General features: G+C 38.2%; 1 pseudogene; it reads right to left on the bottom strand.

The window, feature by feature from the left end:
• Nucleotides 1-4,832: 4,832 nt before the first annotated feature.
• LOC113698764 (putative disease resistance protein RGA1) lies at nt 4,833-10,694 on the bottom strand (annotated as a pseudogene).
• Nucleotides 10,695-18,870: the final 8,176 nt, after the last annotated feature.

Genomic DNA, 18,870 nt, shown 5'->3' on the forward strand with positions numbered 1-18,870 from the left:
TGTTCAAAATCTTGCAATGGCGAGATGCAGAGAAAATCCAGAATTTTGGTCTCTTCCAATTTGCTCAAAACCAGGCTTTGTTAAAACTAATCTTTGAAAAGAAACCAAGGTCTGCCCAAAAGAAGAGAATTACAGAGAATAACTTTGCAGAAAAGAGATGGAGAAAAAGAGTACAAGAGACTGAAGAGCAAATATATGTCAATGAGATGCAGATACAAAAAATTTATACACATATATATGAGTGTGAACTTTAGATAGGAAAATCTCACCGGATCACTTGAAATCTCCTCCTCCAAGTAGATGCCTCTTTGGGGAGTGTATCATTGTCTTAATAGAGGACAATCAAAGACGTCGACACAAGTTAACTTTGTGAGTCGTCTCATGGCGGCCTCGGGTGGTAAAGACTGAAGCTTTTGGCAAGACCATAGCGATAGGGTTTCAAGGGACACAAGGTTTCCAATCTAATTCGGTAGCACTTCTATTCCTCCAAAGTTCTCCAGCCTTAGTGAAATGAGGGTAGCCAAGTATTGAAGCTGGTGTGGCAGGGACTCCGTGTGAGGCAACCCTCATAAGCGAAGCTCACGGAGTGTTGATGCAGATCTTAAACCAGACCAATCAAAATCATCGACTGAGGAGTCATCTGAGGAGAAGGGAATGTTTATGCTCAATTCTCTTAAGCTGGTGGCAAAAGCAAATCCTTTGAAACTATGAGGGATCAATTTGGGACAGTCGTCTAAGACGAATTTCTCGAGAGACTCAATTCTCTTAAGCTGGTGGCAAAAGCAAATCCTTTGAAACTATGAGGGATCAATTTGGGACAGTCGTCTAAGACGAATTTCTCGAGAGAAGGCGTCTCCTGCAAATTAAGCGAAAATGATACCAGATTGGGACAACACTTCACCGACAGGGACCGCAGAGACCGGCATGACTAGAACATTTTGTCGGATATAGTGGTCAACCCTTCGCAATGATCAATTCTCAATTCCTCAAGACATGGTAGGGGGCATTTCTGTCCATTTACTCCTAGACTAATTAATCTTGGGCAAAATGAGATGGTCAATCGCTGCAAACTCGGTCCAAACAGATCCAGATCTGGCAGCTCCCTAAGATTGTCGCAAAAGCGGATACTCAACTCCTCAACAGAAGCAGTGCCGTAACCCATTTTTATACTTGTTAGATTATGGCACCTCTGCACGTCTAGACTTTTACACGAGCATGGAAGAGTGGTCAGTTGTAGGCAACCTCGAATGTGAAAATCCATCAGCATGGGAAAAGACATCTGCTTCTACTTCACCTACTGTTGACCTCACTTGGTCTACACCTTTCTACTCTACCAAATTCCCCGTAGCTATTACCCAGAGGCTTTCAAGGGCAGGAAAGAATTTTCGTCTTCTAGTGCTGCTCCCTGATGCTCGTGATCTGCCCTCCCCTCTTCCTTCTCCTCCTCATTAGTAGTAATATTGTAGAATTCATCTCCAACAGATCGAATGTTGTCCAATCCTATCAAATAGAGATATTTGAGAGATGGCAGTTGTCCTAATGAGGGGAGTTCACTGCATCTCTCGCAATCTTCTATCCACAACTCCACCAATTTTGGCAAATTGATAAGCCATTGTGAAATTTTATTACCCATAAAATATCGAATTTTCAACCTTTCCAAATTTGGGTGTGGTTGGAGACCTTCCGGCTTCCAACACATCCTCATCACAGTTATCACTTTCCCGATCCCCACTCTCCCATTCAAACTCCAACTCAGACAGATCTGGCTTTTCGACCAATTTTGCTTGCTTTACTGCTTCTTTGCCCTTCACTAGTCCAAGATTTCTTACACTCAACGATCTTTTCAGATATGTCAAGCTCCCAAGCTCTTCGATGCCACAACCCTTCTCTTGACTTACATTAAAGAATTTCAGAGTTTGAAGACGAGTCAATCGTCCCATCTGCATCGGCATTTTAAATTCTGCATCATCATCGTTGTAGTTTAGATGTCCCAAGCTGATCAAATCGCTCATCCGTTTTGGAAAACCTCCTTCAAGTACATCATCTCTCATAGTTAGTGTTTGCAAATTATATAACTTGCAAAGAGATTCCGGCAAACTTCTGATTCCAGAAGATGATATGTCGAGCAACCGCAAACTTGGTAGTTTGCCAATGGAGCTCGGCAGAAACTTGACATCATTGCCATATGAGGATGCTCACCTCGGACACGCGGGTGTCCGAGGTGAACACAAGTCTCGTCCCTCATCGGAGCTCATCCCTGTCTTGAGCACAACCCCAGAGCTCGGCTTCATCCCTAGTCCACCGTGTAGGTGACCTCGGCACATCCACCTCGGCTGCACGCTGATGATGTCAACCCACCTGACATCATCCAGGACCAGCACTTTATCTGAAAAGCACTGGAGGCACTTAATGGCACCTGCACCATATCCTCCGTCATCACTCCCAGGCGGCTACAGTGTCAGAGTCAGACCTCCTGACAGGAGACAGAGCCGTAATGCCAGAGAGTGGGTCCCGCTAGCATGAGCCTTCCGTCTTGACCACCTCTCTTCTATAAATACCTCACTCACACTCCCAACAAGTAAGCATACACTGTTCATTAACTCATTCTCATTATTCTCGTTCTCATACTAACTTGATCGTCGGAGTGATCCCAGGGGAGAAGCCCCGCCACTCACTTCGGACACCGAGGTTCACTTCGGACACAGGAGTTCACCTCACTTCATCTCAGAGAGGACTGATCCAGGTCGGTCTAGTTACCAACCGAAAATCACCTCCTCAATTGGCGCCGTCTGTGGGAACGAGACTACTATTACTAAAATGAGATCCACGCGCTCCAGAAGTGGTCGAGTTCCCTCAACTGGGGCTGGACAGACCTCGGGAGCCCAGCAAGATCGCATTTCTGAAGAGCAAGGGTCCCCGAGGACCCAGCCTAACAACGAGGAGGCCATCGCCAAGATGGCCGAGTTCGTATCACACAATCCTACCATTTTTGAGGAGCTAGGAAGGTACCTCAAGAGGCAGGGAAAAGAAAAGGCCGAGTCTTCCAAGAGGAGGCCGACGAAGTCTCCCGAAGTGCCCTCGGGTGAGGACTCCGATGAGGGGCGTCTCTCTCGGAGTACCTCCAGGCGCGCCTCTTCCAAGGCGACGTCTAAACTTGCCTCCATCTCCCGGGCGTTTTCCCGGGGACTGCTAGGGAAACGAGCTGAGGACCCACCTCGGCGCCCCGGGGGCCTAGCTTCTGACTACATGAGGGCTCCGCCCTTTACTGATGACATCAACGGGGAGATGGTTCCCCCGAACTTCAAGCTCCCAAACTTGCATACCTACGATGGCCGAGGTGACCCCGAGGATCACCTCCGCGCCTTCATCTCCGCATTCCGACTCTACTGCGTCCCCGACGCTGTGATCTGCCGAGCTTTCCCCATCTTCCTACATGGGACTGCCCGGAAGTGGTTCTGGAGTCTGGAACCAGGGAGCATTTCCTCCCTGGACGAGCTGATAGACCGGTTCATCCACCGCTTTGTATCATCTCGACCAATCACCAAGACTTCAGCTTACCTCTTGAACCTGCAACAGGGTCAGGGCGAGTCCCTTCGCTCGTATACTCAAAGGTTCAACGAGGAGAATGTGCAGATACCTGACCAGAACGAGCAGGTAACTATCGCGGCCTTTACCAACGGATTGGTGGCGGGAATCTTCAACACTGAAATCCATCGGGAGTACTCCCGTACACTTCGGGAACTCTGGGATAGAGTGGACCAGGGAATCCGAAGTGAGGATGTGAACAGCATGAAGCGAGAAACCCAAGCATCTCGTACGGGGCCAGATCCCCGGAGGAGAGACACCGGCCGAGGTGAACCCGGCCCAAGTGGCACTTCAACCCAACTCCGGGACCGCCGGAGTATTTTCGATCGAATAGTGAAAGGAAGATCGTCCACCTCGGACGTTGAGCTGACACCGCTCAATTCCAGCCTGGAGACTTGGTTCTGAGGAAAAAGTCAGTCAGCCGAGCTGAGCCGCAGAGGAAATTATGCCCGAAATGGGAAGGCCCTTACAGAGTTGTGGAATCTGACCCTAAAGGGTATTGTAAGCTGAGTTACCGAGATAGCTCATTAGTGCCGAGGTCTTGGCACGGGTAGTGAGGATGGTCATTTTGGCCCGGACAGTCCTAGGCCTTACTCAGTGGCGCCTCCCGTAGGGCCACCTCGGCCTTACTCAGCGGCACCTCCCGCAGGGCCACCTCGGCCTTACTCAGTGGCACCTCCCGAAGGGCCACCTCGATCTTCCTCAGAGGTGCCTTAATCAGTGGCACCTCCCGAAGGGCCACCTCGACCTTCCTCAGCGGCACCTCCCGCAGGGCCACCTCGGCCTTACTCAGCGGCACCTCCCGAAGGGCCACTTCGGCCTTACTCAGTGGCAGGCCTTTCTCAGTGGCACCTCCCGAAGGGCCACCTCGACCTTAATCAGCGGCACCTCCCGCAGGGCCACCTCGGCCTTACTCAGTGGCACCTCCCGAAGGGTCACCTCGGCCCATTATAAATCAAGGTGGTATCTGCCCGTTTTACCACCTCGGCCTTACTCAGTGGCACCTCCTGAAGAGCCACCTCGGCCCATTATAAATCAAGGTGGTATCTGCCCGTTTTACCACCTCGGCCTTACTCAGTGGCACCTCCCGAAGAGCCACCTCGGCCCATTATAAATCAAGGTGGTATCTGCCCGTTTTACTACCTCGGCTAACGACCTGAGAACAATAGGGTTATTACGCTATCAAAAAATAAGGGGGACAAGCAAGGGATGAAGTCAAAACAAAGCAAGAAATTAAAGAGCTGAGATGAGAAGAAATAGACTTTCATTCAACAGAAGTGTTACAAAAAATACAAGGCCGATGTCAGAGTGCTACTAAACACTCTTCACCTCGGCCACCCCTTTAGAGCCTACGAGCCTACATCCCTGTATCGGCTCCAATCCCGATCTTGGCTCCCTCCTGGGCATCTTTCTCTTCGGTCTCCTTTCCGCCGGGGTGAACTTCATCTCCAGGCTCTTTGCCGACGTCCCCTCCGGCTTCGTCTCCCTCGGCATCCTCTCTTCCAGTTTCTTCCTCTTCAACCTCCTCGAACACTTCGTCGAGTTCGGACAGCCATTTGTTGAACTCGGCCAGGACCTCGGCCAGGTTCCTTCCAGCTTGGAGGCCCTCAGCCATCCGGTCGCACAACTCCTTGGAGTCCTCGTTGTAACTGACACTCTCTGCACGAAACGTTCCACTACTTCACGACGTGACGGTTACGTGCCGACTCACTCTCCAGGTCCCTTCAACTGACATGCCCACGTGTCACGTCCCCGCACCTTCCGGAGCAGGCTCGGGACACCGACTCTTCACGACTTCGGCAGAAGGAAGCCTCGGTACCTCCCTGGCCCGAAGCTCCCGAGGCTTGGGGGGCTTATTGAGGATGCTCACCTCGGACACGCGGGTGTCCGAGGTGAACACAAGTCTCGTCCCTCATCGGAGCTCATCCCTGTCTTGAGCACAACCCCAGAGCTCGGCTTCATCCCTAGTTCACCGTGTAGGTGACCTCGGCACATCCACCTCGGCTGCACGCTGATGATGTCAACCCACCTGACATCATCCAGGACCAGCACTTTATCTGAAAAGCACTGGAGGCACTTAATGGCACCTGCACCATATCCTCCGTCATCACTCCCAGGCGGCTACAGTGTCAGAGTCAGACCTCCTGACAGGAGACAGAGCCGTAATGCCAGAGAGTGGGTCCCGCTAGCATGAGCCTTCCGTCTTGACCACCTCTCTTCTATAAATACCTCACTCACACTCCCAACAAGTAAGCATACACTGTTCATTAACTCATTCTCATTATTCTCGTTCTCATACTAACTTGATCGTCGGAGTGATCCCAGGGGAGAAGCCCCGCCACTCACTTCGGACACCGAGGTTCACTTCGGACACAGGAGTTCACCTCACTTCATCTCAGAGAGGACTGATCCAGGTCGGTCTAGTTACCAACCGAAAATCACCTCTTCACCATACAATCTGAGAACATGCAAATACTTGAATCTTAGAAGCATGTCAACAGATATTCCACCCTCTACATGGAGAAATAACGTGCGAATTGATGCTGGTATTGTCCTTGTGGTATTTTCTGCCAAACCTTCAGAAGAGTTCAATGCAAGGTAGCGATCCTGATTGCTGCTTTCTGGATTGAGAATTGATTTTGCAAAATTATGCACGAGATCGTGCATTTTATAGTATGTTCTCCACGACCCTTGGACTTTTTCCAGTAAGGAATTTTGCAAGAAAATCCTCAAATACTCGCCTCCTGTTTCCTCCATCACTCTATTATTCTTTAGAACAACACCTTCTGCAATCCAATGCTGAATTAGTTCATCTTCTCCTAATTCAGTGTCCTGGGGAAAAATTGAGCAATATGCAAAACATTTCTTAACTGATGGAGGTGATAAATGATCAAAGCTCACCTTAAGTACTTGATTAATTTGGCTTTGATATTCATTCAAAAGACTCTCTTTCACGATAGATTGCCACTTCTCTAACCCACTGTTAAGCAACAAACCTCCAATTAACTTTGCTGCAAGTGGGAGGCCATCACATTTTTTTAAAATTTGCTTCTTCAATGCTTCCAATTCATTTGGTACTTCTTCCCCTGCAACTACCAGTTTTCCAGGATAGACCAGCATGCATCATCTGATAGCTTTCCTAGGAAATAAGGACCATCATTCATTTGCAGATGTCTAGGCACAGCATTAGCCACTGGTTCTAGACGCGTAGTGAGAGCACACCAGCTTCCTTTAGTTGTGCTGAGTCCCAACAACGTGGTGAAAAAGTCACTCCAGAATTCTTGTTCACAATTCCACACATCATCAAGAACAAGGAGAAATCTTTTTTCCCCAAGTTTTCCTCGAATTTCTTGAACTATGGCATCCCTACCATCCACTTCAACCTTTGTTCTTGTCAACGATTCTAAAATGAGTTTGAACAGCTCCACTATTTTAATTTCTCTAACCACACAAACCCAACTCTTTATGCCAAAATTCTCATCAATTTTTGTATTGTTGTAGACTGATTTAGCAAGAGTCGTTTTGCCCAGGCCCCCCATGCCTGTTATGAGAATAACTGAGACAACTCTTTCAGATGGGGTCAATAGCATCTCCACTATCTTTGACTCATCGCCAGCTCTTCCTACAACGTTTGGAACAACAATAGAGTCGGACGGTCTGCTTGTCATGGAACCAGTGGCATCAGCTTCTTTTTGGTGCTTTCTGACCAATCCCAAGTCATTGGCCTGCCAGTTGATCCTCTCTAGGTTGGTGTTGATGTCTCGGATCTTTGAAGCCAAGCTGGAACTAAAACCAATTGCACTAAAGAAGGAGAAGAAGAAGCATACCTTCTTCTTCATTGGTTGATTTCGGTACTTCACCTCCCGACTGAGATTGTCGTAGTTGAGCTCGTCCAGCACGTTATCAGCTTTAAAAACCTCATCTTCTAGCTGTTTGAGCCACTCTCGCACCCCTTGGGTATGCATGTTCTCGTCACAATCAGCCAAGAAACCTTGGATCATTGCAGCAATTTTGCTTAGTCTCTCCAACTCCGCTTTGACTCCCCGAACCATACCAATGCGGTCCGCAGCAATGGAAATAACTGTCCCCAAGACAACCTCAACAGTAGCACTGATAGCAGAGTCAACCATTGTTTCTTGCTTGGAATTGGAACTTGGATCGAAAGGTTTTCTGATATCAGAGATGGAAGGAATGTTTCAGCAACAAATGGTAGAAATCAGAATAGAAGCCCAGAATAAGAGAGAGATGAGTTAAACGATTCTAGTGGGTGATCTATGAGATTTAAATTAGTATAATTGTGATTAATCAAATTGTGTGGGTCACCTCAAAATAATTTTAGCGCAATCTGACTTATCACTGGTGGGGCCCTTAATTGTGGAAGAAATTAAACCACTGTGGTCGGATGAAAAGAAAATTGGAACTCATAAATTGTAGCAATCTGAGTAGGTGGTGAAACTTTTATCGGAGTGTTCCTCAATTAGGGAATTAAGGTAGCGAAAATTAATGGGACCAAAAAGTTTATATAGCAAATCAATAAACAAATCAGACCCTCTTTTTAAACCAGTTAATTTGCCTCCTGTGTAGTAGAAATTGTGAGAGGTGTAGCGGATGGTTACCTTAGTGTCTTGGTAGTGAGGCTTGTGTTCTCAAATTACTTGCTTTTGGTCAATAATGAAATCTTGAGATTCTTTGTCCAAATTGTAGAACTGTTGACTATTAAATCTTTTAAATTTTGCATAACCTTGGATTGAGTCATATATATATATATATATATATATATATATATATATATATATATATATAAACATAAAGAATGTTTGACTAATTAAGTTAGACAACTTTCCTTCAATGTTGTTTGGGAACTTAAAAAAGAAAAGAAATGAAATGATTTTTTTGGTTTTGTTTGAGACTTGGGAGGGAGTGAAAGGAAAAGATTGTCTTCCTTGTTAGTTTTACAACCGTGCCCTTATATTAAAAAGTTCTTCTAAAGTAAATAATTGCAACAAAACTGACAGCTTCAAGTTTAAACGCCTTTAAGCCAAAGGAAATTTAAACACCTTCAGGTTTAAGGGTCTGTTTGATAACATAAAAAAGTGCTGAATCTGAATTTTTTCAGACATTCAGATGTTTTGAGTGTTTGATAAATGAAAATCTATTTGCTAAACTTATTAAGCAGTGCTGAACCTGTGTGTATTTTTTTCAGTGCAAGAATCCTAACTGAATGCTTAATTCTGATAAGAATCAATAGAATTACTTCAACTACCTTATTTTATTTACCAAATCTACCATTGTTTGTTAATTATATTCAAAATTCTTATCTAATTAAACAACCTAATATTCTCTATCTAACGATTTTTAGTTTCTCTTTTCTCCCTTTTTAATGACTTTCACATCTTCTCCATATTCCTTATATAATATATTTCATCTTTTATATTAATTTGATTTAAAAATAAATATTGTCATTTTTATACCTAACAATTTCAAACTAATTAAATCATAGATTCTATTTCTTTTTTGAATAAAAGGATATAAGGACAAAATTGTCAAATTAAACTTATTAAGCATTCAGCTATAAATATTTATCAAATAGTATAAATAGGTTTAGCATTAAAATTCAGACATTCACATATTTTTTTCAATACTTAAAATTCAGCAAATTAATTGTTTCAGTATTCAGATTTCAGAATTCAGACTTCAAAATTCAGATTCAGTTTTATCAAACGGAACCTAAGTCAAGAGCTTATTATTTTACTCCATCAAAACTACAATTATCATATAATTCCCCTAGACCAGTGTTCCTCCATGTTGCCCCTAATTTTTCACCTCACATCACCATTTAAGTTTATATATCCAAGTTGGCCAAAATTAGGAATTTTTTGTCAATGTTTGTCGAGTCTACATATTTGATTTGTTCTAAGTTGCATCAATATTTCCTTTCGCACATTCTGACTTTGTTTAGATCGATACCCAATGGGTCATTCAACATAATTTGTGCAACAAATCCTTAGAGGCATGATCAATTTTGTTACATGGTAAATAACGTCAACACCAACTAATTGTCATTGTTTTTGTTGGATGTGAAACTGATTTGAATCTTCGTGTGATTTCTTATCCATCTGAAAGTATTAATGTTAGTGTATTTATTTTTATGAGTCAGTAGGTAACTAAAATAATAAATTTGTTGCTAATCAGACAACCTTACTATATATACGAGGTCCTTAAAATATGATCATAGTTTGCCACCCAATACTAGTTGGAAAAAAAATCAATTATTTCATGTCGTATGCTGCCTTACGAGTATATTGCTCCGTCTAAAAGAACCGGCAAAAGTTGTTGTGAGGGATTATGCCAAGCCATTAATTGGTGATAATCTGATCATAGTTGTAAGTGATTAAGATCAGTACTAAGTGCAGCATAAATTGATGTCTAAGATGATTCAACGGGAATAAATTATCAATTATCCAACTTGTTTAAACTTTGATCTAAATGCAAATTAACAAACTTTCCTAGCAATACATATATCATAATCTCTCATCCTACTTGTCCAGGATTGTTAAATAGGGATAATTTTGAAAAATCATTGAAGCCGTATAATTATTCATATAATCATGTAGAAGACCAAAGAATAAGCTATCAAGTATTTAAGAAAAAGCACAATCAAGTATCCAGAAAACAACTAAAAAGAGTATAAATTTAATTCATTAAGGAATTTTGGAAATTCATATGACAAAAAAGAATTCCATCATACACCCCATGTCAATGTATCCATAATACTATGAAGAAACTATGAATAGAAGAGGAGGTTACCTGATCTTGAAGTAAAAAGACGGCACAAATAGTTTCTCTATTTTCGCTCCACCAGAGTGTTAGTGGTCAAGAGAAGGAAGAGTGAGATGAATTTTTTTTTATTGACGGGGGTTTTATAAGGAAGCTAACAGTCTTCACCTTTAATGATAATGACGATAATTATGTGACAAATAATGAGCCCTCAATCCGTGTGGAGTAGTGTTTCATTGGCAAAGTGGGATGCTTTAATTTCCAAAGGAATTGGTGCTTAGCTTGTCGCTAGGGTTTTCACCTTTTTCTGATTGAATGCTTTTCCAGGGTTCTACATTGCCCAATTAGTACTTTATAATTAACAGTTATTTTGGATCTTCTTTTGGATGATCAGCTTCGTGTCTCATTCATGAGGCTTAGTATTCTGGTATCAGTTAAGGTGATGATCAGGATGCCTTTTGCAATGAGATAAGAAGGAATTCTTCAGCGGCATCACCTAAAAGCAAATATGTTAAGGAGAAGAAAAGAATTTGAAGTGCTTCTAAGATAAGTCTTCGAGTGCTCCTGCTTTATTCTACGGTGGGAGTCATTTTTATTACAAACAAACAGGGAATCTTCTTTTTGGACCAGCTACCTTGCTTCTTTGCTGGTTAAGAATAGAGACATAAAGTGGATGGTTCATAGGTTTGTGTCTCAGTTACCAAACTTGTGATCTCAATTTACTTTTTTTTCGGAAACGAAATAAACACACACACTGCTGATTTAAACCAATGCAGGAGTCGTCGGAAAATCGATCACGAAAGCAATCTAAGGAGGACCCACAAAGAGACCATGTTCAGTCAATTGGTGATCTCAAATTACTTGAACGTATATTTTCTGAAGAGAACAATCATCAAGGAATTGTAAAATAATCATCAGTTCAGAATTGATCCATTTAAGCTTCACAAAACCAAGGATTTTGTGTGCACTTTCATGCGGGATTGGTGTCGGATTTTCAACCTACAATCCAATTTTCTTTCCTTTTTCTAAATAAAAAAAAAAAAAATCGGTCGGTGGGGTTAGTAACTTGAAAGATGCATTTTGCTTCAATCTTGACATCAAAGGGCATCAATAATTATATATTCTTTGTTTTTGTCAAACTGTTTCACTTTGATAAAGAAAAACTTTTGTGGTGCATTTGTCTCAATCTCATTAAATGTGTAAAGAAAGCCTGAATAATTACAGGGCAAAATTGCCCGAGATAATTTATGGCCAAGATTAATTAACCATAATGTGACTCTCATTTGCATATTAATTTGCTGCATTCACACTAACCGGAGAGATATTTATGGGTCCAAGAAATAATGAGCCGTCAATTCGTGTAGAGCACTGCTTCGTTGGCAAAGTTGGATGCTTGCCTTGTTGCTGGGGTCTTCACCTTTTTCTCATTGAATGCTTTTCCAAAGTGAATCTTATTAGGCATAATTGCTTGAGACAAATCTTATTTACATATTCATTACAACACGAAACTCATGCTTAAAATATTGTACATTCGTTGCATTGAAGGTGTATAATCACCATAATCTGTGAGACAGTTCATATGCGTACATGTCAACTGTCCCAAGCTCCAACTCAACTTCCAATACAATTACGTTTTATTAACAAGAAATAACAAAAATGGTGTGATGGATTTATAAAAGCCCTCAATCCGTGTTGTTGATGGGGCCTTCATCTTTACTGATTGAATGCCGGAACCCTTTAATCTGAATGTATCTGAATGACTGTTGGAAAAGTGGTGTAACTTAAAGTTCCATCCAGGAGGGACAATGAACTATGATCACAATCAAATTGGAAAAGACCAATTTGTCAATGTATTACTTATTTTGCTAGTTGGCTGGTTTTGCAAATAGAATTATCTAGTGGATGATGGAGTATATACCGAATGAGTGCTAGTTTTTTTTTTTACAAAAAAAAAAATCCTAAAAATGATGTTTTTCAAACTTCTTCCCAAAGGGTGAGAAACATATTTTGTAATTGCAACGTTTGAGAAAAGTTGCATTTCTCTTAACCCTCCCACCCATTCCTATACCTTTCCTGCTCTCAATTATCAGATATAGGATTTAAACCCTAAATCTAACAATCATAAAAACTCTAAAGGCTCTCTTTTGGCCACTAGACCGACCCCAATTGTTAAAAAATTGCATTTGCTGAATCCCACTTTTCATTCTTCGAAGGCAAAAATTTTCCATTTTTGGAAAAAATATAGTTTTAGTCCTCAATGTTTAGCCCATGTACAGATTTAGTCCTTAAACTTTTAACAACAGCATACGTGATCCTTAATATGTAGCACGTCTACAGTTCTAGTCCATAAAATTTTAGCAAGAGCAAATCTGGTCCCCATTATATCCAATTTGAATCTGGTTTAGGACATTTGAAGAATTTTTATCTCAATTACTAACAAAATAGAGCCACGTCTAGTCATTTGCCTATTAATTTAAATTTCAAAATAAAGAAGCAAAAGAGTAGCTAACTTGAAGCAACAAAATTGAAAACTAATAACTCATGTGCTAACTAATTAAATAGTTAAAAGAAGGAAAATTTTTAAACTAAAACTTCAATGTACCTAGTTCATTGATCCAAAATTCATTTTCATTGACTATCCCTCGTGTCTCCAAGCAAAAAAAAAACAATTGTAATACCTAATTTTAGTTATAGATTAACAAATTTTTTTTCTTTTTCTCTTGATTAATTAGTTATTAATGTGCTAGCGTGCAAGTTATTCTTACTGTTCAAGATTACTTGTTATTTCACTAAATTTTAAGAAGTTTTTCAACAAATATGTGACCAAACATGACTGATTCGATCAATATTTAGAAAAATTCACCAGTTGTCCTAAAAATGCTTCAAATTGATAATATTGCAGATCGGAGTTGCTATTGCCAAAACTATAGGGACTAAAACTATACATATACTAAATATTGAGGACCAGATTTACTTTTATCAAAACTTTAAAAACTAAAATTGCATGTAGATTAAATAGTAGGGACTAAAACTATATTTTTTCTTAAAATTTTAAACATTGCATTTAGCGTATGCCTTTCCTGAAAAAACGCATTCACTGATTATGTTTGTTTGAAAACCATCACGTTTTGGGAACTGGCTTCAAAAAGTAACCTGATTTATGGACGATGACCTCCGTGTCTCATTCTATTTAATCAGTTACGCATTCTTAAAATAAGAGCTCAACATCGTCCACAAAATGTAACGCATTCTTAAGTTGAAAAACATGTAAAACACTTACAATTACCTTTGTATCTCAGGCTTGTGATGTCAAATTACTTGAACCTTTATTTTTGAAAAGAGAAAATAATAATCAATGGAATCTTGAGATATGAAGTATTCTGAATAAATTGTAAAATTATCGAGAAGCGAGTCTTTTAAACTTTACACAACTAAGGATGTTGAGGTCACTTTCATGGGGAATTGGCCGTTGGCGTGCCATTGTCACTCTCTTATTATTCTTTAAAAAAAATGATGAACGAATTTTGGCCAAGAATAACTTGAATGATGCATTTGCTTCCATCTTATCAAGAAAGGGGCATGAACATAATTACACATCTCTCGCCTGTTGCTGAAGTGCTTGAATAATGGCGTTAGACAAAGAATAACTTGAACGATGGTGCATTTGTGTTAATCTCATTGAATAGATAAAAAGTGCCTTAACAATTGTGCTCTATAATGTAACTCTTATTTACATATTCATTACAACATAAACTCATGTTTGAATTGTGCATTCGTTGCGTTGAAAGTGTACATCGCCATAATAAGTGAAATATTTCACACACATATTTCTAGTATTATGCTCTAATAACCAAAAAGGATAATGATGGGACCAAATGTGAGCCCTTAATACGTGTAGAAGTGCACTGCTTCATTGGCAAAGTTGGTTGGCATTTTCACTTGAGTTTTGTTAATCATGTTGTTGCTGTGGCCTTCATCTCTTTCCTGACCGAGTACGTTCCAATCCGGAGGGACAATAAGGTATGATGGCAAACATGCGAAAGAGGAAAATGGCAATTCAACTCGTCTGTTAGTCCTTCTGGAGATAAACTTAAAACATTATTGTTTAATCTTAATTATTAATCCTTCTGGAAGTTTTAAACTAGTGGTAAAGCCAAAATCTTTTCAGGCTTTTAAAATAAAAATGTTTTTAAAAAGCTAGGTTTTTGTTTAGCATCCGTGTTTTTGGAGTATTTTAGGAAAACAAATAAATTGTAAAAAACATCTACACTAACTTGCTGAAGATACTCCAAAATATCCAGAAAAAAAAAAAAAAAGAACACCAAAAAAGTACCTCATTTCACCTCCGCTTTGTGTTCGCGGAAGAGGGTGTGCAGGCCACATTAGGTTAGGGCAAAAAGTGAAAAAAAGGGTGGAAACTGGAAAGTGGGAGGGGGTAAGGGAGAAACTGTGGTCAGGAGTCGGGAAAGGAGGGACTATAGGGAGGCGATGAGACAGGTGGTCAGAGGCGAGGGACAATTTTTTGGGAATATGTTTTTGACAAACACATTTGTATTGAGCAAACGCTAGGTAATTAAGGTAATTCAAATACGGTAATATGTTCCTTAGACGAGACACTCTATTACAGTAGCATGAATTTGATAAAAACTACAATAATAATTTTTTATTTCATTTCCATGCCAATCAATTTTGAATTCAAATATAATAAATAGAAATAAATGCATTTATTTATGATTTTCTTTTCCAAATTCAAGTAACTTTACACTACCACGGCTGGAAAATTATCTATTCTTTTATTGCTGCACTGTATATATGTAAGTATGATAGTAATTTTGTTTACATTTTCTATATAATTATTCTTACATATATAAATATTAGTATTAGTACATTACATTAAATTTGTTTGTGAAAATTATTTTAAAAAATTTAATATCTGCATTTTTTCCTTTTTTATTTAATTTTTTATCTTCTTTGATTAATTATCCTTAAAACCATCATTTTAAAAGCAAAAAAAAAAAGTTCGCAAAATGTTATATCTATAAATTCATATAAAATCTCTAAAGAATTTTTAATAAATGAGGATACCTATAACCTCTTTCAATTTAAAATAATAGTTTTAAGGACAATTAATTAGAAGATGTAAAATTAACTTTTTAAAAAATAAAGATTTGATCAAATATGAAATGATTTGACAAAAATATCAATATTATGAATGGTATGTATAATATTGATACTTCTAATTACTTCTTTTTTTTTTTTCCATGACAAACAAATTGTGATAATGTCACTAACATTGTTTGATTTTTAATTAGATACACGTACAACTTTTTGTTTTCTTTTAGAGTTGGGTGGCCTAAATTTGCATGCAAACCAAAGGTTATGTTTGCTAATTGTTAAGGAGGGGTAGGAGGGTAAAAAAATAAAATAAAAATAATTGTTTGCATAAATATTGGTTGCATACTCCATCATTATTATTTTTCGTGCTATTAAATTGAATTTGTTAGTATCTTAATGAAATTTCTCAATATGAAGTTACATGCACTGTCGTTTGAAAAACAAAAAAATGTATATTTTTTTAATTTGAACTCTTTATATTATTTTGTGTGTTATTTCTGTTAACAATGGAGTGCAAATGATTTACCACATATAAATTTTTTTCATCTAATTGTTCGTTTTTTGAGAATTGAAATTTCATTGAAAGAGATAATTGAGTTCTTCTATTTTTTTTCTTTTGTTTTCTTTTTTTTTTATTTTTGGGACAGAATCTAATGTAAAGCATAAATGACAAAGATTCTATTATCCTAAGAGCACCTTATTTTGATATCAATAGAAATATTTTTGACGATTTGAAATTTTAATTAGGCTGTGATTAATCAAGAATTTATAATAAAATAAAAAAAACTGAAATAGAATGTAAAGAGATACATTGGTTTGAAGTGTTATATTTTATTTATTGTCTTCATAATTCAAACTTAATTAAGGTTAGACTTTTTTCCCTGACTACTACAATTATTCCTATTGTTAAATAATTATTAGTGAGAATGGTATTTTGGACAAATAGAAAACTAAACCAAATTCGGCTTAATCTCTAATGCTTAACATTTTGTCTTATCATCAACTATTATTTTTTAAAATCAATAGATATGGTATAATGAATTTTAATTATCATAATAAATTAAAAAGAGTATACTGAAATTTCAATCATCAATTAACAAGGACATAATTGAAATAACAAAAACGAAGATTACAAGAATACTTAAATTTACACTCCAAAATACCAAGATTCATGGTATTTTTTATATAGTAATGATAATGATTAGTATATATATCAATAAAAGGCAAACAAAAAGGGGGAATCAGGAGTGTGAATAGTGCTCATGGCCCCTTATGGGCACCATGAGTAGGTGGGTATTTGCGTCAATTTGGAGATTGTTAAAATCTTAATCAAGGGCCTGATACTTGACCAGTTGGGCAGGCAACGGGTTGTGTGTTTGTTGCTTGACTATAATGCCCTGATTATGAAGAGGTGGTTGACAATAACCCCTTCTATTCCTTTTCTATCCTTAGCACCAAAGAAATGCGCTGCATGAATTGCTGTGTTTGATTTTTTGTAACATAAACTAAGACACAACGCCTTAGTATAATGCTCGATTATGAAGAGATGGTTGACAATAACGCCCTTCTGTTCCTTTTCTATCCTTGAACCAAAGAAATGCGCTGTATAAATTGCCGTTCCTTCCACGTCTTTTTCATATTTGGAAGCCAAAAAAAATGAATGTTTGAAATTTTGGCCGGTGCAGCCGATAGTGTGCGCCTTGCTCTTGCTGCTACTGCTGTAACCGATACGGCGTGCCGTCAGATTGAAGTAACAGTGAATATGTGTACAAACCTGTAGTTAACTACAATCCGATAGGTATAATATTAAAAAACCAATTCCAAAAGAAAATAAAAAAACCAAAACTCTCAAGTTAACTGTAATTTCAATATTGTAAATACAAGTTCTACACACATATACACTGTCCTTTTTATGTTGGCCGAATATCATTTTCTCAAAAAAAAAAAAAAAATATTAGAGAGAACGATTTGTTTATATGTTATAATTTTTAAATTGTTTTCCTTTTTATGTCAACCTAATGTCATGCGCATATGACATGTACCTAGATTCCACAAAAACTAAAGTGACGGTCTAATTTTGTTCCTATAATATACATATATATATATATATATATATATATATATATCAGGTTGTCATTTTGGGAATAGTTTGCTTTATTTTTAGAAGGTGAGAAACTAATTTGCTTCATTTTAAAAGGGGTACTTTCGGAAACCTCTCATAAGGTAATGACAATGTTACATGGAACACTTTACTTTGACAAATATCACCTATCTCCTTTATTTTCAACTACTTTATCAGTCTATTTCAAAATATATTATTAAACTCATTTTTGAGAACGAAGATGTTATCATGCCAAAATTGCCCTTGTGTTGTCCAACTAGTTTTTCAAAAGTGAAACTATAGTACTAAAAGCTTGAAAATAAAAAAAAAAAATAGTGTGCAGGTGTAATTTTGGTGAGATAAAATATACTAGCAAATGTTTTTAAGGTACAAAAGATTATGTTTGAGGTTGTTCAAGCTGAAAAAATATTTCATTTATTGTAAGGGTTTTCGTTAATTGGAGGAGTTTTATTAATTTTAAGAATCTTTGGAATTTTTGAAATTTTGTGTATAGGTCAATGATTTGAAAATAAAAAATGGACACAATGTCTAAAATTAAGTTTACAAACTCAGTTAAGGCATTTTCAAAGAAAAGTTATTTTGTTTGTTGCAAAGTGTTTTGGATGAATTTAAGGATTCTACAAATTGTTTAGAATATTTTGAATGTTTGAACCTTTTGTCCAAATTGATGGCTTGAAAACAAGAAAAAGATAAAATTACTAACCATATATTTAGAAATTTATTTGAGGTGCAAAAAGTCTTTTTTTTTTAACTGTAACAATTTTTGGATGACTCATATGAGTCTTCTAAATCATTTAGAGTTTCTAATTTTTTCTCCTTTTTTTGTTTAGATAGATGATATCGAAAACTATAAAAAGTCTTTTAATTTCATTATTAAGAAATTAATTTGGTTTGTTATGAAAGCTAAAGCTCCACAAGAAAGGGTAATTTTGGAATGAAAATGTCTTATCTCTTCCAAAATGAGTTTTTAAATCATATTTGTCGGAATAGGTTGACAAAGTTGGAAGAAGTTGAAAATAAGGGATGTAGGTGGTATTTTTCAATATTTAGGGATACCATGTGATGTGTCACAAACCTCAGGGGTGTTTTTGTAATTATACCTTTCAAAAATGAGGGACCCAAAAAAAAAAACTCTCCCTAAACGTGAGGGATTGAACCAAAAATTTTCTCTTTCTTTAGTCATATTTGTAAATAAAAGTAGACCATTTTTTTTTTCAATGTTAAAACTTCTCACCTCTAGTCGCCTGCATCTTATGTTTCACCTAATGGCC

The sequence above is a fragment of the Coffea arabica genome, chromosome 1c (genome assembly GCF_036785885.1).
Source record: "Coffea arabica cultivar ET-39 chromosome 1c, Coffea Arabica ET-39 HiFi, whole genome shotgun sequence".
NCBI classification, from domain to species: Eukaryota; Viridiplantae; Streptophyta; class Magnoliopsida; order Gentianales; family Rubiaceae; genus Coffea; species Coffea arabica.